At 31.8% G+C, this 22,744-nt stretch overlaps 1 protein-coding gene across 2 annotated transcripts in view; it reads right to left on the bottom strand.

Moving 5' to 3' along the window:
* wdb (serine/threonine-protein phosphatase regulatory subunit widerborst) overlaps positions 1-22,744 on the bottom strand; it is a 198,194-nt gene that overhangs the window by 78,983 nt on the left and 96,467 nt on the right. The window contains exon 1 of one of the 2 annotated variants that reach the window (XM_085815959.1): positions 15,082-15,317. The exons of the other annotated variant lie outside the window; for it this stretch is intronic. The gene's annotated coding sequence lies outside the window, so the exon portion shown is untranslated. Of the gene's footprint in view, positions 1-15,081; positions 15,318-22,744 lie in introns of those variants that run through there. 2 annotated transcript variants of the gene reach the window in all.

The following is a 22,744-nucleotide window of genomic DNA, read 5'->3' as shown; positions in this document are numbered from 1 at the left end:
ATGTTATACACCTATAAAGATAAGCATAAGAACAAGCAGTCTGTTTCGGAGCCTTCCTTGCTCCCTTCTCCGATTCTCCTAAAGACTTCTTCTGCTTTAAGTATTCACATTCACAAAATACAGAACATGTATTTCTACTTTTGAAAGAGAATTGTAGGAGGACGTCCTTCCAGTAGGAGGATGTACAAATTTCCACCGTCTTAAGCCCACCAGTTCTACAATGCAGTAGTTTAGTCAAATGCTGTGTATTACGATGGAAACTCTTTTGATGACATAAGTTGCTCCGTCGTCCTCGCAAGACCATCTACTATCTAGAATATAGCAATCTACCTACTAAAATATAATAGCTATTTTTATGGCTCGATAATATCGGCTTCGATTAACTAACATTTCTCTTACAAAATCACAACGTGTAGCAAAAATTTAAAATACTAGCTGTATATAAAGGCAGTTTTAACAGCTTCCAAGACAGCTTAGCAAGTCCAAGCTAATCGACTACAGCATGATGAGCTAATTTAACCTTAACATCATAAAATAAAACTGAATCTATTTTTAAAAGATACAGCAGATGTTTAAATACTCAATACCAGAAATATCGTTTTATTAATCTAAAGCAGTTACCGTGTTAATTCTTTTAAAAACAATATCCGTAAGTAACTTCCATATGTATTAGGACTATTAATTTTAAACAAACAAATGATGAAAAATTCTGTCATCCCCCTTTTAGGATGTTTTAAGACTTCAGGGGAAAATTAAACGACTACTAGCATGAAAAGAAAACAGGAGCATTTGCCCATACGCGAAAGCTGTTCTTAAACTTTCAAAGAACAAATGCTTGAATAATGAATTTCCAACAAACGCTTCATTGATCCTCGGATTGCGAGCATGCGGTATCATTTACGGAACCAAAGCACTTTATATTAAGTAAACAAAAGCGGGACAGAACTTCCAACAATCCGCAATCACATCCAACAGAAACAAAGCTTTTCTTGTTTGCTGGTGATGAAATGAGTTACTAAAAATATAATTAATAATTTCCTTTTACAAAAGCGACATGTGAGATGGAATATTTACATGAACAAATTGGCAAGAATATATATTCTTCTAGCTGAGATTAAACTGACAACAGTTGGCGGAAGAAATTTTTATTGCGTACCAGAAAAGACATTAGAATCGAATACAAAATGGAAGAATTTTATAAAACTGATACATGTGCATTTACAGACTTTATTACGGCGTTAAAAAGCTGAATCTTTGAACGCAAGTAAAGAACATCAGAGGTTGTAAAAAAATAAATAAAATAAAATAAAAAAACATCTTAATTTAAAGCATGGAAAAATAGGTTCATTAATTTTAAGAATAGTAAATTAAATAATTAAGGTGAAAGTTAAAAACACACAAATAACTGCATAACTAGTCCTATACGGAATAAAACCTTTCAGGTTGCCGTGCTTACCGTAATAGTTCAAGCAAACTGAAGTTTCTCGTTCTCAGGAATGCTGCAGGTAATAATGAAGAAGTTCTAAGTTCGTCTCATAATGCTAGATTTGTACTCCTTTGTTGACTGTTGCATCAAGTACCATAATGTAAAAGACCAAATTCGTTTTAAAAAAAATCATGAATTTGTGACAAATTTACATAAGGATATGTATCAGAATCATGCTATTAAAAGACATGGCAGAAAAAATTTAGTAGAAATTGCAAGGTATGAGCGGCGATTAAAAATTTCATAGATCAGAGTATAAGAAACACTTCTACGCAAATTTAATATATCTTATTTTTTAATAACACTCTCCTATGGCAACGTATTTTTTTCAAAGTTTCCAAAGAAAATTTAAAAACAAGAGAGACATGCTCCTCTTCCTCATGCTCTATGAGATGAGAATCCATATTATTATCCTAACAAAATACACATCCTACTAAAGTCTTCCTATAGATTTTCATACAGGAATAAAGTCCTTTGGAGAAAAAGAAAAGAAACTAACTCAGATAATGCTTTCCAGTAATTTCACATTTTAAACACGGAAGTAAAAACTCTGACATCACTCTAATTTCTGAAACTGTAACAAAATCATTAAAAAAGGGCAATTGAAATGACTTTAGAAGGGAAACACCGCTAAATTATGGGTACCTAAATTCATGTTTTTATTCTAATTAAGATCTAGTGGGTTACAAAAAAAAAAAAATATGCTCACATTTAGAGATAAAAGTTATCATAAACTGGGTGAAAAGATAGGAAATTGAGAATAAAATAACTGCGAAGCCAAATTGAATTCGTACCACCAATTAAACATTAGATACAATAAACTCTAAATTTTCGGGAGTGCTGCCTGAAACATTTACTTTTGACTCAAAATAATGATTGATCCGAAAGGAGTTAAAAAGCATAGGAAAGAAAACTAACACATTAACAGAAAAATAGTAGTAAAAATTTACTTTTTTAATTTGGAGAATATGTTCATTTGGTTATATGAACTAAATCAATACAAAATAACCCCCTGTGAATACCGAAACAATAAACATAAATAAAAATGAACTGAATTATTAATGGCATTAAATTACAATATTTGCAGAAGCTGAACAATACCACCGAGTTCAAACAGCGACATTTTTCAGCCTCTTACATAAAGAACATCAGTTAGAATTTTTTTCGTACAATGCTTATATATTCATATTTACGTACAGTTAAATTACGCACTGTTGCGAAAAAAACCAACTCCCAAATACTATAACATATTTATTATCGCTGCTTTTATATCACAATTTTTTTTTCCTCCTGAACTTTCCGTACATTCTGATGTTTGTGATTGTAATTTTCTCATGGTTCCGAAATAAATATGCTTAACTTTTTCTGGACAAGCTCCGGTTAATCCGCCCTTTTGACAGTTTACAGATAATCAAACAAAACACTGACTAAAAAATTCGGAAAATCTCTGGATCTACATTGGGTTGCCAGACGTGCTGATTTTCCGAGCCACAGAATTCTTCATGCATATTACTTCCAGCAGATTAGAAGTAGGTATATTGCATGAATAGTCCTCAAAATCGTAAGTTATTCCCCATATCCTTAGGATATCCCTTCGCGCTGATTGAGGCAAGAAAATAAAAATTATGCGAATCATTTGAATGTCTATAGTAATAATGCATAATATTATCATATTCTTTGATATTTTATTGAAGATAATTTGGAATATAAAGCATGTTTTATTTCCTCACTAATATACTTGTTGAACAGCAAAAGACAGGTGTTCCGGTTCGTTAATCAGGAAAAGTGACAGTCCCAGATCTGCAGCATTCAGGTACCGTATATTAATTCTGAAACAAATTGTGAAGGAAGAAATACTTTATTAAATTTAACTTTTTAAAATACAATTTCATTATTCTAACATGCGCTGTAAATGAAAAGCTATGCAGATGATAACTAAAGCAAGTTACAGAGTTTTCTTAAATTAGGAAACAACTAATGTTCAGTATCATCGATTTCCAAATTTAACTTTTAAAAAAAATCTTCTCTAGCATGCAGAACACAACTCAAAGAGTTCTGAATACTTGAGTTGATACCTTTTTTGCATTAGTAACCGTTTATGACATATTAATGTGTTTCTGTGCTATTCTATGTTAAATTTTGAGATAAGTATCTGTTCCTTTCCCATATTTAAAGTATACGTAAGAAAAATGCATTCGATTGCATTATTCTTTATTGCATCGACTCTGTAAGCAGAATTTTCGAGCAAATGTTTTTTGAAATTATTTTTATGCCGCAGTCGATAGTTATGTATCTTGGACTTACCTGTTTCCTTATGCTATCAGTCTATATAATTTCCAAGTTACTTTTAAAGTATTTCCATAAATGTAGCTCTAATAACTTATAATAATAAGTCGTTAGCTGTGAAAAATTCTTAAAATATTTAGGGATAAGCTTCGACGTCTCATACTTCGGAAGGCTTAAAATGATCTACAACATCACAAGTTAGGTTATTGGAACATGGCAAAGTACATAAGGACTATCTGCTTAAGGAAAGGGATGATTTCGGGGAGGATGTACTAAAGTAATTGGCTCGTATTCACGTTACACATGAAGAAAACCACAAAAAACAACTATGCGGCTGGCCCGGTTAAAGGCGCGATCGAACTCTTAACTTTCTAATGTTTATTTCAATTACTTTGAGTTATATTTCATAATTCCAATTTCCAATGTTTAATTTTTTGCAAATAGATTTGAATTAAAATGCATAAAAACGAGGGTGTCGGGGGACAATTACTCGAGTAATTTATCAATTTTACTGCATAAATTGATTTTCACTCAAAATTGTATTAGCGAAAATGCTTAATCAGAAAGAGTTCTTTGGAGCTCTGCATTGGTACTGGGGTGGTGTGGCTGCAGCGGACGTGGTCAGAGCGGACACAAACGATTTCGTGGTCAGAGCGGACACTACGAAACTCATCGTGGTTAGAGCGGACACATTTTTTCCCCAAGAACAGACAAAGGGTGCAGATAAATAAGTAAATAAATATTTTTAAAAATCCATAATATAATTTAAACAGTAATTTAAGTTGCAAATCTCTTTCAAGTGGGATAACTTTTTTTTTTTTTTACCGAAGTTTTCTGTTTTCGCATTCGATTATCGAATTACAAGGCACTGGAATTACTCTTGGCACTGTAGTATGTCGGTGTTTTAGTGACGAAATCATAACCTTTCTGATATAATTTTGAAAGTTCTTGAAATATCTTGGGAACGGGAACTGACGTTTCTTCTCGTACTCTTTTTCTGAAAGTCTCTAACTTCCTTTTAACTTCCATCTCAGTAACGTTGGGCACGCAGGAATGTTCAGTTTTCTTCAGTACTTCGTTCTGAAAATTTGTCTTTACATTTCCTTTACAACAAGGATGTCAAACATGCGGCCCACAACAAATATTTTTGCGGCCCGGCCAATATATCGGCAAATAATAATATATAATAATAAAATAACATATCGACGAAGAAAAAAATGAAATGTTTACTGCTAAGCAATTAACGATAATTTATTCAGTGTTGTTAGATTACTCACAGCGAGCTGACACACACACTACTTAAATTACAAATGCGTGTGAGTAGCTTGCGTTCAGCTACTTTCGGCTTTTGGGGGACACGTGCACTCAGAACTTGTACGCATCCCCCGATAGCCGAATGTGGCCGAACTCATAGTCTCAGTTTTCCAATCATAGTTTTGTACGATATATTGGTGCATGCATGTGCATGCACTTTGCTTTATTATTAATTATTACTTAATTCATATTGTTACGGATTTCATAGTTAAAATCCAGATATTTATAGATGTTTCCAGTATATTCGAGAAATTAATTATAAAGCTTATAAAAGCCGAGAACAAACAACTCATCTCAGTAGTAGCTGTAGTTCTAGCGAACTGTTTGTTTACTTAATGCTGTGATTGATTTGTAGCGATTTCGCTGTGAGATAGAATTAGTTTCTCTGTTTTGAATTGATTTTTGTTAAACGTTTGACATTTTGTGATATTGTAAGAATATTTTTGAAGAAATATTTCAGCATTTTGATTTATCTCTTGTGGAAAGAATAAATTTTTGTTAGCTTTTTAACGTTAACCGTGTTTATTCCAGCACTTTGTATTCAGTATGTCTATATCAAAACCAAGTGGTAGTAAAATTAATTAAATTAAAATTAAACGATTAAAAATCGCTGACGAACATAGAATATTCCAAGTAAAATGGCAATTAGAATATTTTTGCTGTGAAATAAAAGATAAAATAATCTGCTTGATATGTAATAATACTATTAATGTACTATTAATAATACTATTAATTCTTCGATTTTCTCCATAAGTATTCAGTACCCAACCATATGCAAATGGAAGTGATCGAGATTCAATGCAACTCAAATTTGAAAGCAAAATTCATTGAAGTGGGCGTGCCTGAAATTTACAAATATTTACCAGCCGGGTTTGAAAATACTCGAAAATTCGCATATGAAATTATTTCCATGTTTGGTAGCACTTATCGGTGCGAGCAGTTATTTTCGGTCATGAAAGGTAATAAGTCTCCTATTAGAAACCGTATTAATGATGCTCACCTTGGGTCAGCATTGAAAGTTATCACTGCAAACAAAATTTCTTCCGAAATAGGAAAGATAATAGCAGAGAAGAGATGTCAAGTATCAGGACGTAAACATTAAATTTTTCTTGTTCTTTTCTATATAAATATATATATAAGTTTATTATTGTATTATTCGAAATAAATCTACGTTTCTATGAATATTGATTTCCCCCCCCCGGCCCGCCTAAAGTTAAACCTTGTTTGTTTGGCCCAAGTGTACCTATGAGTTTGACATCCCTGCTTTACAACGATCTGTCTTACATACCCAGCTCATTCCTAATTTATATTTTCGGTGTAAACGGCGTGGCTAATCATCTACAACTAAATATCCTTTTCCTTTATTTGTAGAGAGTAATTTTGTTGAAATGGCTATGGGTTTCATCACAGACTTTTTCGAGGCTATAAAATGACATACACATTTCATAAGGATAAAACATCCACTGAAAAATCTTTACTCTTAAAATATCGGCTTATCTCTACAGCAGGTGCAAAGCTCGAAAGTACATAATAGGTGACATGTGACTAATTAGGTAAACAATACAATAGGTGCAAAAATGCCCGCTCTAACCCACCCAGTTACCCTCACGTGTCCGCTGTAGCCACTGTCCGCTCTGACCACGTAACCGGTACTGGATCCCTTCACTTCACGGAAATATTTGGCCTAACTTAATTTGCCAGTTTGGCATCACCTTATTACTTGAGTAAAGGACGAAACACCTTCGTATTTATTTATTTAATTATTATTGTTCATTGAACGGGAGTTGATTTGTTCCCCTTGAAAAGTCAACTAACTTCCGATCAATGGCAATGATTACTAGCTTTTAATTTAATTTCTTTTTCCAATTGAAATTTTGTTATTCATGATTTAATTCAAGTCCCCGTAAAACATTTTTAACAATTTACATTCAAGTTACTTTAAAATAATTTTTGGAATTAAACTTGCTACCTATGGGTTCACTCTTTTTAGATACTTCTACTAAAATTAATATTAGGAGATAATATAATCAATGTTTTAGTAAATAAATTATTATTATCTTACTTTGCAGCCATTGCGCAAGTATTCGAATAACTTGACTTCGAACTAAGTAAATTTAAAATGATACCATATATATTTAATAATATTTAAGGCTATTTACTACAGAGCAATTTTCGTCTTAATTTATAGCAGTCGAAATATTTTTTATCTGAAAAATGCTATATATATTTATCACTGAGCAAATTCTTTCGGTTAAGCCTAAATTAAAAATAATTTTTTATACTTTATTTATTTTATAACATACAGCAACAGCTTAAGAATGATTGCCACAGATCAGACATCTTTTTCAAGCTTATGTGAAACTTAAAAATAAAAATTTCACGCTTCAGTTCATAACAGCATTCTTTTTCTACCTCTAGCACAAAATTATCAAAAATGCAGTCGAAAACAGCCCGCAGATGCTCACAGGACACTCGCAAAAGAATGCAGCAAATCTAAAATCAATTTCAATGCAACTCAATTGGGCGAACGCTTACAGAAGATTGCAACAGTTGTAGTGATTCCGAAATGGGGATATCCCGAAATCGAGTGGATATAACTCAATTTTAGAGAAATGAGATGCGCCATGATACAGTGGCGTAGAAATAGATAGCAAACTTCATCCATTCTCTGAGCGAACATTACGAAAGACAAGAACCATATTCTGCGAAATTGTCAGAAAACGAACCAAATGGAAATGATAAGAAATTTTACCGAACAACCACCTTAAAAGTTCAAGCGATAAAGCGAAACAATGTTTCCAAAATACAGTAACACATTTCATGCAATTTCTTCCGCATCGGAACAATGTAATTCAATTTGCAATTTCAACACGGGGAAAACTGTCTGATTTAGTCTTTAGTATATAACAGGAGCTCGACGATATTAAAATTTCTGATTAAAACATCTCTTTAATAAATTGATTTTTTAAAAAATCCGTGGTTATAATCTAAATTTTGCAAGTTCAAATTATTGTAATTTACATTGCAGTTTTTTGGTGAAAAAGTAGAAGTTTTCGAATTTTTAAGAGAAAAGTAAACAGTGATTTATTAATTAAATAGGCTATTCATGTTTACACATGCACCATCATCCTACAACGGCCCATTACTTGATGAAAAAGCTAACAAGTAACTGCACTGATGTGGTAGAAATCCAAAGCTGCATTAAAGGATTGGGACAGGAACAAAAATTAAAATGTTACTCAAATTGAACAATATTTAGCAATGAACAGAATAACCGAAACTGCCTAATGATATGATGCAAGACCTGCTGGCAATGAAAGAATGCCTCCAAAATTTGATTTAATGCACAGAAATCTGAGAGAGAAATTAGAACTTTAAAGTTCGCATGTTGGCTCGGTTTATTAAACATAGCTGCTCAATGATCGCTAACATCTGAATTAAAACAAGAATAAAATGCTGTGAATAAAGAATTTTTTCAGCTGATCCCCATCCCACACAGCTTATTTTCCAACCATCTTCAGTTTTAATCATTAGAAAAATCTGATTATTCATTTAAAACTGTACTAATTAGGTATTATTTTTAAATTAATGAATTTTTAAAAAATTAATAAAAACTTTCCATTTAAATTAATTTTTAATTAAGATTTTCTTAAACGCTTTTGATATTTAATAAAAAATTTTCCCTTTTTTTTTTTAAACTTACCCGATATTATTCAATAGCATGGTACTCATTAGAGCTCACAAATGTTATGATTTAAATTAAAATAATAAATGTAGTTATTATTTTAACTTATGTTAATAAACATTTACTGTAAAACAGTAACTTTTTTTCTCTTGACTTGGCATTTTGTGTTTTCATGCACTAATATCGATTTTGTAAATTTAAGTACAATTTTGCTTATCTACAGTCAATCGTTTTACTACATTCAGTTTGGAGAACTAACTATATGAAGCACCAACAAGTTGTGAATACCGAGTCGTGTGAAGATATCGCATTTCAAAATATGTCAAATATGGCGTCAAAACCGGAGAACAATTTTGACATCCCAGGATCCGAAAAAAGCGAGGTTATGAGAAAATTTTGCAATTTCTTTAAAATTAGGCAAAAATGAAACCTTAGTTTGTGGCGTAGATTCTGAATAAAACTATCGATTTTCGAGTACGATCAGATACAGGTTCCTCTTCTTCAAGAGCAAAAAAATGCCTCTGCTTCTGAAGAAGAGATATGATTATTTTGCCCAGTTTTAAATTTCACTTTGGCGTGTTCCTTTTTCCAATGTGAATTTCTTCCATCTGCGCAAGTAAGTTATAAACAGCCCCTTTCACACGGGTAACAACAGTTGGTGTAAGACTCTGGAGTTACTCACAGCTTTTTGGCCTTAATGGTAAAGCACACGAGTACTACTAACTTAAGAAAGGAATACCTTTATGAAGAAATCTTTAAGAGAAATGGGCTAACATTTATGTTCCACGATTGAAAAATTACTTCAGCTTGGTATTTTAGTACAACTTTTGCTAAATGATAACGTTTGTCCTCGATATCCAGCGTTCTGAAGAAGAATTTACAGCACTCGTATTTGCTTGTCAGAAAATTTTGGGTTTACATATTCAGAAGTACCAAATGTACCGCTAAAAAATATAAATATTATTTGCGTTCATTGTTCTCATCACCTAGCTGTTCTGGAAACTGAACGAGAAAATTCTATGCGTAATAATACATTTAAAGGATTACGAATATGCATGCATGCAGTCCTTCAACATAATTTATTCCAGATGTCCCATACTCAAGCTCCAGATTTCCATATCACAAGTCATCTCACATGGAAAGAAATCATATTACACATCCTTTAACATGGGCATCTTCAAATTGACTCAAAGGAATTTTCCCTTTGAGCCACTGTTAGCTTAGAAAGCACAAAGTAAAGGGTTTTTCTAACAGATACTGTTAGCGCATATCAAATAATCACATGACTTATTTAGCGAGGAGGCGATAAAATGTATCAAATTAGCAAAACTGCTTTTGGGCAGAATAAAATTTCCATTTGTTGAATCAAATTAGCTCTATAAGATATTCCACAAATAAAATGGTTCTGTCTATCAGCTTCAAGCGGAAGACTAAAAAAGCAAAGAAAAGATTTTTGTCTTTTTTCCTCCCACTCACAGACAGCTGTAACGCTCCAGGCTTTCAGCTCGATACCGAAAGCGAAGACATGGGTGTTTAGCACTACGAAGCAATCACTTTCTGAAGACCAACTGCTTACAGCAGCAACTTTTACTCGCTACAAATAGTGAATAAAACGGTAAAAAAACGGGCAAGTTAATAGTATCTTTTACCGCAGAATTTATTTTAAAATTTGGGGGAAAAAATCGACATTAGTCTAATAAAAAAATTCCATACATTTCAGGAGAAACTGCCACAAATCTTTTCTTCCAAGAGCCTTTTGCTTCCAGAAGATCAGATGCCTCTATATTTCTAAATCGGTCTACATATATATATATATATATTTAAATTTCTTCATTACTCACACCCCCCTTTTATACAATTAAAGGAGAATATTTTTTAAAAGCAAACAAGAGTATAAATTAAATACCAGCTTAAACACTTCATTTATTATATTTCAATAATTCTAATTTCATTCATGAAAATGAACAGTGTGTTTAAAATTCATTTCAGAATGTTTTAATCTTTGTTTTATCTTTTTGGCAGTTTCTCGGACTATGAAAGTTAGAAATAATTGGTTTAGCGAACAAAAACCGCCGTATATGAAACAGGTCCGCGCTAAATCATCGAATAAAAGAATATTTTCTAATCCGGAATAATGCTGTATCTTGAGAAAATCAAAACTCGACTAGTTTCAAAATGCATTTTGAAATCTATAATGCGCGATACATTGATCACAGGAAGAACAACTTTCGTTTTGGGATATCCGATACTTCTCTTTATGACGAATCCCGTGTTGCTGCTTCAACAAGCAGGATAGAAAAATGAAAGAGGTTCACAGAACCTGAATCATTTTACCGATTGCTCATTTGAAGCATTTCACGTGATGTGCTGTTCAAGAGTTGTTGATCTGTTTACTGATCGAAAGGCTGTCCCTTCCTCCAAAGTCTCTGAGCTTTCAAAATTCTTTTAAACGAATATGGCTAATTATGAGAAGGTCATTTGGTTAAGGGAAGAGATGTTTTCGTGGAGGACTCCCTAATAAAAACTGATTCGTATTCCCAATACACATGGGGAATATCGCGGGAAAAAAATTCAGCCCGCCCATTCGCTGGAAGTTTTCTTCATAACGAATAAGAACAACAGAAACAAGATAGATATTTATACCACGAAAACAATGAAATCAGAATACTCCACTACGAGCAATCCTAAAAAGGTAGGAACGAGAATTTTAAAACCACTTTGGAGTTTTCCGATTTTAAGGAACTAGTGCATGTAGTAATTTATGACACTAATATGCGCGCAAAAATATTTCACAAATAAGTAAATGATGCAAAAATTACCAATTATCTACAAAGTTAAATAATTTCAACCCGCACAGCTGAAAATCAAGTTTCCTACGCATATTTCAGAGATATTTTTCGACTCCCAGACTACCCGCTTACCTGCTAATAAAAAAATGGTACTTGATATAATAATTCGCTTATTTCAATCCCTATCACGGAAAAGATTTTTTAAATAATTTGATAAGAAAATAATAACACAACTCATTATTTATTGTAAAAAGTTGTCTGAGGATACTTCCAGTTTCTATTAAATTTCATAATGTTTCTTTCTTCCTGATTTTTTAATTAGCAGAAAATCCAAATAAATTTAAAGTAAAGAGTATAACAATTTGATACTACAGCAACTGTAGGGTATAAATTATGAAAATCCATTACAGATAAATTCAATACTGGAAGTTGTACATGATCTTCCGAATTAGAGCAAATCTTATTTTTTTTTTTTTTTTTTAAAGTAATAGTTAATATTTTTGGTCTAACTAACCTGTAACTGACGGGGAAAATACTATTATTTGAATTCAACTGAGTTTGGAGGATAGATGGTTCTTTAAACACTTTTCTTTCGTAAAACTACGTTTCAGACTGATTCAAAAATTTCTTTCAAACCCAAATACAAATATTCCAGAAGAATAAATTCAAGCGGTTTTAAAGAATGGAAATTCCATCAAAGTGAAATATCTTATTTTCATCAGGAAATTATTTAGTTACTTTATAAGTTTAGCCATATTTACAAATCTTTTTATACATTATGCCATAGTTCAAAAATGTGTCAAAGAAGTTTATATCACCTAGGAAGAATAGCTCATAACTCAGACTAGATTTCACAGCAACTTGCGACGAAAAATAACTGCTCTCAAAATAATCCATTTTCTAAATCAATAAATTCTTACTGCATCAGAGGACGTCAATGTACATCAAAGATCTTGATGTTCACTAAACAAAAAGGAAAGAAGCTTCAGAAAAAGTCCGAAAACTAGGTCTTGATCAAGAGAATTATTAACCTTCTTTTCAAACTTAATATTTCTGGAATTCTTAAGAAATTCTGGGATAAATATAATTCAATATTTAGAGCAATACATAAGAGTAGATGAAGGGGGGGACTTTCATTTTCTGCTTATTACACACAACTGCATACCAAGAAATGGTCCTATGTTCCAGAAAATGCGCCTTCATACCTAAATAATGTTTAATAAAGAGCAATATTTTAATTAAAAACATTTAATCTGAATATCAACAATGAATTCCATTCATTGTCAATGTGTAAGTTTTCCTCCCTCAACTTACCGCATACTTTCGTGAGGTAATTGAAGAACACGTCCGGCTAGCAATCGGAAGGTCCGGAGTTCCGAGTCCTGGACAGGGAATTGCGCATTTTTACCGCTTATTGCTTCAAACAACCTAATGGTCTCTTATAAATGTTCAGTTTTACAATAAATTCAACATGCCAAAAATGTGTAATTTTTTTAAAATTTATACTTGTTAAAACAATGCACAGTTATCGTAAAAATATTGCGTTTGATTTAAACTCTTCAGCGCTGTTAATACGATGATAAAATTTACATAAATGATCTTTGATGCACATATTTATTGAATATTTCATCGATGAAGAAACATGCGCCTGTTTACACTAAGTCTCTTCAAAGCTTGCAAATGCGGAAAATGAAAATAAAATATAAATTTTATAAAGATAAATGCAAAATACTTGTATCTAAAGACAAAATATGCTAAACATTTTCCCTTTTTAAACAAAAATAAAATGCATCAGATTTGGGGAAAATACTCGTTTAAAAGAATTTCGCTATTTTAATACTCAAAAGACTCTTAATACAGCTTAACATGTGATTGAACTTGCTACCGTTCACTGCTATTTGAACACAAGTGATAAATTCGTCAACTTTTACCCAGCAATACTAAAACTACGCAATCACAGAGGAGAGAGACTTCATGCTTGATGCTAGTAAACAGTCCACACAGAGCTCGAGTTAAACGCTGGTTATTTATTAATCAGTTACCAATGGGAGAAGGTGGATAACTAATCAATAAAACTAACAATCTGTAGAGCTCTAGCAAACGTTTTGTAATAATTCTGGAACAAAACAACTCTCTGAATTTACCGTTGCTACAGCTATGGTATTAATTTTATTACAAGTACTTGAAAATAAACGTCGATATTAATTTAAAACAAACTAGATCACTAATGTAAAATAAATTTTTAAAAAAGATTTTGATAAAATTCTTGATCGATTTTTGATCTCATTGTCAACTTCTGTACTGGAGAAAGTTGGTCGCAGAAATGTAACATTGGTTTAATATTTCTCTCAATATACTAAAGCGTTCTTTTGGAAAAGTATTTTGAAAAAGATTATTAGATCTGGAAGATGAATAAATAAGCAAAACAAGACAATAAAAAATCTAGGTTTCAGATTTTAAATTACGTCCAAAGGGGCGTTTTTTTAACATTGCGTGAGTTACCTTTATTTATTAAATATCATATCCTTCGCACTTACACCATAAAATTCAGTTCAAAAGCAATATCGCAAAATAATTTTAAATTGAGCATACCTTTAGAATTTCCGATACACAGTCTCACGCGCTGGAAATAAAAATGTTTTTTCTGTACAACGTTCCCATTGCTCGCTTTGAAATCCTTGAGTTTGTTAATAAAAAATTCGTTAAAGGTTTACAAAATATGAAATCGATAATAAAAAAAATTAAAAATTTAAAATTTGGGCTTCCAGATGACCATATTCCCAGAAGGATTACGTCATTCAAAATTTTATGGTCCTATGTACCCGTTGTTTTATCACAATGCGAGAAACATACATACATTTATGCAGATTCTTCATTACTTAATTTCTTCAAATATAATACAAGGCGACAATATTTAGTGGAAACACTCTGAAAAATGAAACGGACATAGAGTGATTCAACACAAAATCGCAAAACGAAAACAATAGTCCCTCAGGGACAAAGCCCCTTTGGACTAATAAATAAAATTGTCCACCTTTCTAGATTTTGATAATGTATTATACAGAATAATCTGTTTCAAATTACAACATTTAATTTCTAACATTTCAGTGATAATAGTAGTTTTAGAACTTTGTATAACTTTGTAGTTATGGACAAAATTCTGCCGCGACAGAAGTATCCATGAACCAAAGAAATTTATCCAAGAATAAACATCAACTTTTTCATAACGGTTATACTTTTGCTCTATTCTTTCTTAACATAAATAATTAGATAATAGCCGGGGGGGAAACGCTCATACCTCCAAATCAGAAAACAAAACGTAAACTAATATTCCTCCAACTTTATAACGTGATTTACGGTTTCTCATACTTTACAACGTGATTTACCAACCTTCCACGCATGTACTAGACACCTGCTGCAACATAATTAATTATCACCAGGGATTAAACATCGCATGCAATATATAAATTTTCAGCAATCAATTTCACACAAATCTATGTATAATAAACGCAAATGCATACCTAAATGAATAAGGAAATCCCTCCAACATGCAACAAAAGGAAAGATGTTCAAATATCTACTGCAGGACTGCGAGAGGAAAACTTGAGAAGGCGAATGTGAAACAGATGTAGCACGGGGTTAGATTAAAGTACACCGTTTTCAAATACACTTATACCTCTTTCCCATACAAACAAATTAGAATTAAAGGGATCAACGATACTACACTATTCTTTTTACAATGGGGTCAGGAACGATGGAGTTGTGGGTCAGGAGCCAAAACTGAGACTTTTGTGCTCCTACCTCCAAAGTACTCGCTATTTAGGGAACGCAGAGAATGAATTGGTCGCTCCACGATTTCTATTTTTGCTTCTGATGTCTGTATGCAAGCAACTACTGATAAGAAGTTCAGCACTGGCACTTACTCACCGGCACAGTGGATTTAAAAAAAAAAAAAAAAAAAAAATCTAATAGTTCCTGTTGCATAAAATATTCAAAAAAAAAAAATCTGAAATGTTTCAGATTTTAAATTACGTCCAAAGGGGCGTTTTTTAACATTTTGTGTGTTACCTTTCTTTATTAAATATCATGTTCCTCGCACTTAAACCATAAGATCCAGTGCAACAGCAATATCGCAAAATAGTTTTAAAACGAGCATATCTTTAGAATTTCCGATACAGAGACTCACGCGCTGGAGATAAAAATGTTTTTTCTGCACAACGTTGCCATTGCTCGCTTTGAAATCCTTGATTTTGTTAATCAAAAATTCGTCAAAGTTTTAAAAAATAGGAAATCGATCATAAAACAAATTTCAAATTTGGTCTTCCGCATGCTCATATTCGTTGGAGGATTACGTTATTCAAAATTCGATGACTCTATGTACCGTTATTTTATGACAATGTGAGAAATATACATACATTTACGCAGATTTTCATTATTTAATTTCTTCAAATATAATGCAGGACTCTAACATTTTATGGCAACAGTTTGAAAAGTGAACCGACATTTATCCGTCCGACGCAAAATGCCAAAACGAAACTAATAGTCCTTCGGGATTCAAATCCCTTTGGACTAAAAAAAAAAAAAAAAAGATTAATTAAAGCCTGGGTGCATCGCTGAATGGTAGCCTGACGGTTTCAAATAAACGCACCTAAACTTTCTGAAGACCAACTTTTCAACTCAAACAGTTAAAAAGAACACAGCGTTTCAAGGTCATAACCTTCTTAACAAAAATTACGCCTGACAGCAAACGCCTTTTTCTTTCTATAAATATAGATGCGAAAACCGGTGCACAGAGGTTAATGAACGACTCGAATAAAAAAATGCGGAATTCCTACACACAAGGCTAAAATTAAATGAAATGCCTTTTAACGTGATAAAAATAATCATTATAAATCCAAATCTGATCATATGAAATTTCCCTCATCTAGACTGCATAAAATTCTTAAACTGCAACAAAATTATCCAAAGCCTGCCTGGGAAAGACTAGTTTTTCCGAATGTATCGAATAGTTCTATGAGTGTGACTTCAATAAAATGTTAAATACTGTCGGTGTCATGCCATAATCACGGCATTATACTTCTTCTTCTTGGAGTTATTTCCAGTGCTTCACATTACAAGAATGATATGCATATTTTATGAGAAAAGCAGGCAAATTTACGCCATGTTTTGATTACGCAGGCAGCTCGCTACGTTATGCTTAGAATATACTTAAGAGTAATAAACATCCGTTATTTCAAGATTAATGCAAAATTAATCACAACGTACGAAAGTACTGAGATGATTAGATGAATGAAAATATTCACCAATTTGGGAAATAATAATAATAAATTTGTTTATCTAGCTGAGGGCCCCCATTTGGTCATCACTATTCTATGAATGATGAATACATGAGAATTGCTATGTCGAAGTCAAAATTTAATTTTTCACTAAATCAAACGCATCCGAATAATTATTTAACGACGTTTATCTGGAAAGAACAGTTTTGCATGTATGTGACTTTGGCGTACAAATGACGGCACATTAAAATGGACTTAAATCTCCAAGAACTTGCGTTAAATTCAAGATCTAATGCACGTGACTGGTGTGTAATTACAAAACTACGCAAAACTTGAATGACGAGATTATTTCCTTGAAAATTTCTCTTGAAATTTTAAGAATTAAAAATATATTACTGGAAAGAACGCGAAAGTTGGCAGCTTTCAAGGAATGACTTTGTAAAGAAATTTTTTACGGATAATTTTGTGAAGAATTTTACAACAATGTTGCAACAGGCCACTTGAGTTAACAAACATCAAATCTGAAACGCTAGCAAAACCGCAGAAATGAATGGAAAGGAACCGTAAATATATTAGCTATTTGAAGTTATATGCAGTTAATTATAAAGTCCCTTCTATATACATATATATAGCAATTTCGCTATTTATTTTAATGCTGTAAATTTGCCTTCCCAGGCTTTTTTCCTGCACAAATTAAGTATTTCTCTTATACTTGTTAACAGCTGACGCGTCGGGGAATGAAACAAGGAAATTGAGACCTGGATACAATTAATATTTGGACTTTTTTAATAAAAAATTTGTTGGCTATCAGTCTCAGTGTCCTGTTTGACGAAACGCGTTCTGGAACTTAGCAGAGTTCGAATTTCACGATGAATTTTCCTTGAAAAGGCCATAATGATATTCGAATTAGGCTAATTATTCCATTTACCACTGCTTGTAGTACTTATTGTTTTTTAATATGATGTTTTTGTAGTTTTTTTTCTAATATGTTTTGAGATAGCTTACACTTTATTCTACATACATATTAACTTTTAAATTTGGATCAAGTTAAGCTTTCATCTTTTGCTATTTTTCCTTAATTAGTATTTCATACATATTATGTTTTTACATTAGAATTGGATCTTTACTTTGTGTTTATACTTTTTTGCAAAGGAACCGAAGTATCACTTTAGCTCGTGGGCTATAGTTTGAAGAAGTTACTTTCTAATTTTAAATTTTGCAATTCACTGCGCAAAATGCTTGACCTCACAGGTCATATTAAGTTTAGTTAGTATGCCTTTCTTATATTACATATATTTCTGATTTCCTTTTAAGAGCTTCGCACTCATACTTGGATTAAATGTTCAGTACATGAAGACTAGTTTTTGGCCAGTATTAGCATTCCATTTGCCTTTTCCTTGAAGATAATGTTTCGGACCAGATTTTGAATGATAGACATGCGGCTCTTTCTTTTCACAAGATCATTTGAAAGGAATTATTACATTTCATTACTGAATTAGTAAAAAGGTTTTGATGCACTGTCAGAGCTAGTAATTAATATATTACATCTGCCAACTACTTAAGGAAAAAATAAGTTTATATATATATATATATATAATTTTTTTATTATTACTATTATTTGGGGGGGGGGTATTTACGAATAAAAGCGTTAGGTGAATTTAACAGAGACAGCTGATATATCTGAATATTCCCAGATAATTACAACTTTTTTTAAGTTTCCTTTTTATTAAAGAAATTATTAAAAATGAAAAGTAGATTAATGAAATTAACTTTTAACATAATTACAGAAGCATATTTTTTCCTAAGAAATAATTTGGAAACTGTGCTTTATGATATTTATTGTTTTAATTTCAAAATTAAGGTATTCAAAAAATAAACTAATTAATTAATAAAAGGTAAAAAATAGTTTTATATCACAGAGAGAAATAATGTTTCATTTCAATGCTATTTAAAAAAATAAAGGAGAGAATTTTCAATGGTATTGTAATAATTTGTTAAAAACAAACAACTTGAAACATGCAAAGCACATAATCAAAATTTTGCATATATAATAATCTTAAAACCGCCAAATCATTGATAAGTTACCAAACAAATGAATTCATGTGCCCAATGGGAAAGAACTCGGTTTCGATAAAGACGACGAATAAACGATAACCTGGATGAATGCCAAATGTTATGTGCTTAAAATACAAATTTGGCGAAAAATCGCCAAACCGGCACAGCATTTAACGCCTTTACCAAAAATTCCAAAGTTGCGTAAGAAAATTAATTTTGGGCTAAAGTCATAAAACAAGGGCAGTTTCCATAAAGATTATGAAAAATTCGTAAAGGTTTCAAGATATATAAAAAATATGTTATTTACAGAATTATTTTTAAAAAGGGCGGTTAAATGCTTGGAAATATCCTGAAAAATTAAAAGTTAAAAAACTTATAATACGGATAATTTTAGAAACACAAAATTAAATAACATTTTTTAAGACTATGAATAATGAACACAAAATTAGCCATTGATACTTTCCGATGATTACTATTTGGCCTAATAAACAGCTCGAAACATAATAAGAATTTTCAGAATGCCTCATATAGAGAGGAAGGACGCAGACAAAATAATAAATAAATAAATAAATAAATGAAATAATAAACAAACATGAAAGATTGTTCGAATTCGGAGGGAGGGCAAGAAAAAGAAAGAACAAACAAAAAGAAAGAAAGAAAGGGAAGAGAGCAACATCTATAAAACGCAATAAAGGAAGGTATACCTAATCAAGAACGAGTACAATTCCAGTCATAGTAGTACATGATAATTTGCTAATCCAATTTTGAAGAAATAAATAAATTTAAAAAAAATTAAATCATCACAGTCATCATATGAAAAATTCCAGAAAATGACAAATTTTAGTACATTTTATTTTATGTCAGTTAATATGCATGGAAACTGGCTTTTTGTTTAACGCAATTAACGTCAGGTCAGCATGGGTCTAAAATATGCCGCAGATAATTTTCTGCTTCAGCGCATAGCATTTCTGTTGCTCACTGAAATTCATCCCTCCTTCTTCGTATAAGATCATTTATTAAATGCTACATTTTTATCACGTCGACCAGAGATACAAAAATTATGTGCTGCTTCATTAAAAATTCAGATCCTTTGCTGTTTCTCGATTTATTTTTTGACATGTGCACCGAATCTCTCGGTTGCAACAAAGCAGTGCATTTATATTGCCTAGAGAATGCAAATCGCTTAATAAAATTCCTTCAGTTAACAGGATCATAATTCAGCCACCTTAATAAATTCATGAGAACAGGCTTTCCACTGAAGCAATCAAAATAATATTTCTAAGTAAATAGAATGAAGGTAATCGTCTCGGTTTGTTATTACATAGTTTGCAAAAGGTTAAGATGATTAATTTTTAACTACTTTGCATTTCATTCATAATATCAAATTCTTACGTTATCCACTTGTAAATATAATATGCTTATTCTTTTATTTGAAAAGAATGTTTATTTTTGAAATAAATATGATACTAGACAGTAGACGTACGATACTACACGTTCCTTCCCCTCAGAGGAAACATGAGGGGGGAACAGAGAGCAAAGAAAAGTGGCAAAAATAGGATTTTAGATTCAAATATTAAAACCCTAATCAAATTAATAAGTTAGAACAAATTTTAGTTCCAAACTAATTAGGTAAAAACATCTTCGCTTGTATTAGTATTGTTCAGTTCACCATTTAATTATAAAATTGAAATACCTAAATATTTCTTAGCAGGTACACGCCAAGTAACAGATCAGAGCAGAGCTAACTTCTGAAGATTTAAAGGGGGTAGGAGAGAAGAAATGGAAAATAAGAAAAGAGAAGGGTATTGTATTTCCTATTAAACACTGCTATAAATTTATTTCGAACAGAAAAGATTTTGGACAATATTTTTATAAATATTCTAAAGTATTTAAATAAATTTTATTGCTTTTCTCTTGATCATTAACTTATTTTTTATTCAGGTTAATATTTTTATTACATGCTTAGATTTAATAATTAGCATATTAATGGCATATTTCGATAAACAAAAAACATTTCGTCGGTTTTATACAATAAAGCAGAAATCTTGTTAAATAACTACATAATACGTTGCAGTAGATTTTCATTTACGGGTACGAATGCACAAAATACGTAACTAATAAATTTTAAAAATGTGGAGATAAATGACAATATTACAATTGTAAATTCTAAGAAACTTTCTTGAATAGAAATATTTAAATTCATTTATGGATTTTAAAATGTGCTGTCTAAGACGTGTTAGATTAAATAAATCGTATAAAAAAGACAAATGCACACTTTTCTCCTAAATTAAATTAAAGGGACGGATGGGTTTACATAGACTGGAACACGGTTTCCATTCTATGCCTAGCTTCGCAGTTGTGATAAGAGGGTTTATTATCAGGAATGCTAAAAAAAGAGGCTCTCTGCTCACTAATCGTTTCCACAAAAAAGGAGGGCGAAAAACGTCACAGGTTATTCTTACAAACAAAATTTTTAATTCAGTTTTAATAAGAATAACCATGCCGTAAAGGGGAAAACAGGGTTTAATGTAAAGATTATACGAAGTTTAATGAAACACTATTTAATGAAGAATATATATACAATCGAATTAACATCATTCCTCAAATAATTTATAATCAACTTCATTACTGTATAATTAAATATTTAAAATATTTTGTAAATATATTCACGCAAGTTCTTAGAAGTATATAATGAAAACTATTTGCATATTAAAAATTATTAAAGCGGGATACACAGAATATAATACATAAAGAGGCACACGTGATAATGAGGTAGATTTATTCTATACACAGTCACTAACCAAAATAAATCCGCAATATTATCTATAGCAGGCTGGACGGGGGCAGAGATCTGGACTTCTAAAATTTGAAAAAGATTTAAGCATAATATACAAAATCATTTTACACCGACAACGCAGTGCAATCGCAGAAGAAAACACTGAAAATGCAAAGCGTCGAAAAGGAAAACTACGTATAATCGGAGATGACTGACGTCCCGCTGTCACTACTGTAATACGCAAATTGCTTCCAGCTGGGCTGCACTATCATCAATCTGTGAATTACACACAATAGCATGAAAACAAAACACTGCGTCAAAAAAGAAGGGGGGAGAAAGAAAAAGAAAGACTAATCCCAGGAACTGTCAAAACTTCTTTCAGATATTTCGACAGATCTATCTTCGAGTGCGATTAAAAGTGAAAGTGGGATTCACTCCCAAAGTCCTGCGAAAATTACGATTCCAGAGAAGCTGTAAGGAAAATAACAAGCTGCACATTACTATGCACATAGCGAACTAATACAATATCTGTAGGCTGTGGAGCAAAGAAAACGCAAAAATTCTAATCAACAGTAAAAACAAAATAGAAAAAATAGAAAACTAAGTAGATGATTGAGAAATGTTATCGCAATATCTCGTAAAGCCTACATGGATACCTAATGACACACAACGAACTTGAATATTTGCGTAACATATTAAAGTAAAAATCAGTACTTGATCTCAGGTAGTAGGTGGACACTTGAAGAAACCCAGGAAAAATTCAATAAACAATTCCTTAAGGTCTAGCACAATTAAGTTTCCCCACATTTGGGACTGGAATACATATGCAATCACGAAGTACCCTTAATTTACAAGAAGACAGTAACTTTTACACACCATAAATGCTTGTTGCATATTCGAAACTGCTGTCACTCTTGATTCAGGCACCAGCTTCGTTCTTTAAAATCATCCAGTCAAACCTCGACTTGAAACTGTATGAATTATTTTAAAGATTTCCGAAAATTACAGTGCTGCACATTTTCGCGTTGCTTTCGAAATAAATCTTAATTATCTCTTTTCTTAAAGGGAGGAGGTTAA

This window comes from Stegodyphus dumicola, chromosome 4 (assembly GCF_044657685.1).
Source record: "Stegodyphus dumicola isolate Sdum_Otavi_A_Nest chromosome 4, ASM4465768v1".
In the NCBI taxonomy this organism is placed as follows: Eukaryota; Metazoa; Arthropoda; class Arachnida; order Araneae; family Eresidae; genus Stegodyphus; species Stegodyphus dumicola.
This window is presented reverse-complemented; position numbering and strand designations above follow the sequence as displayed.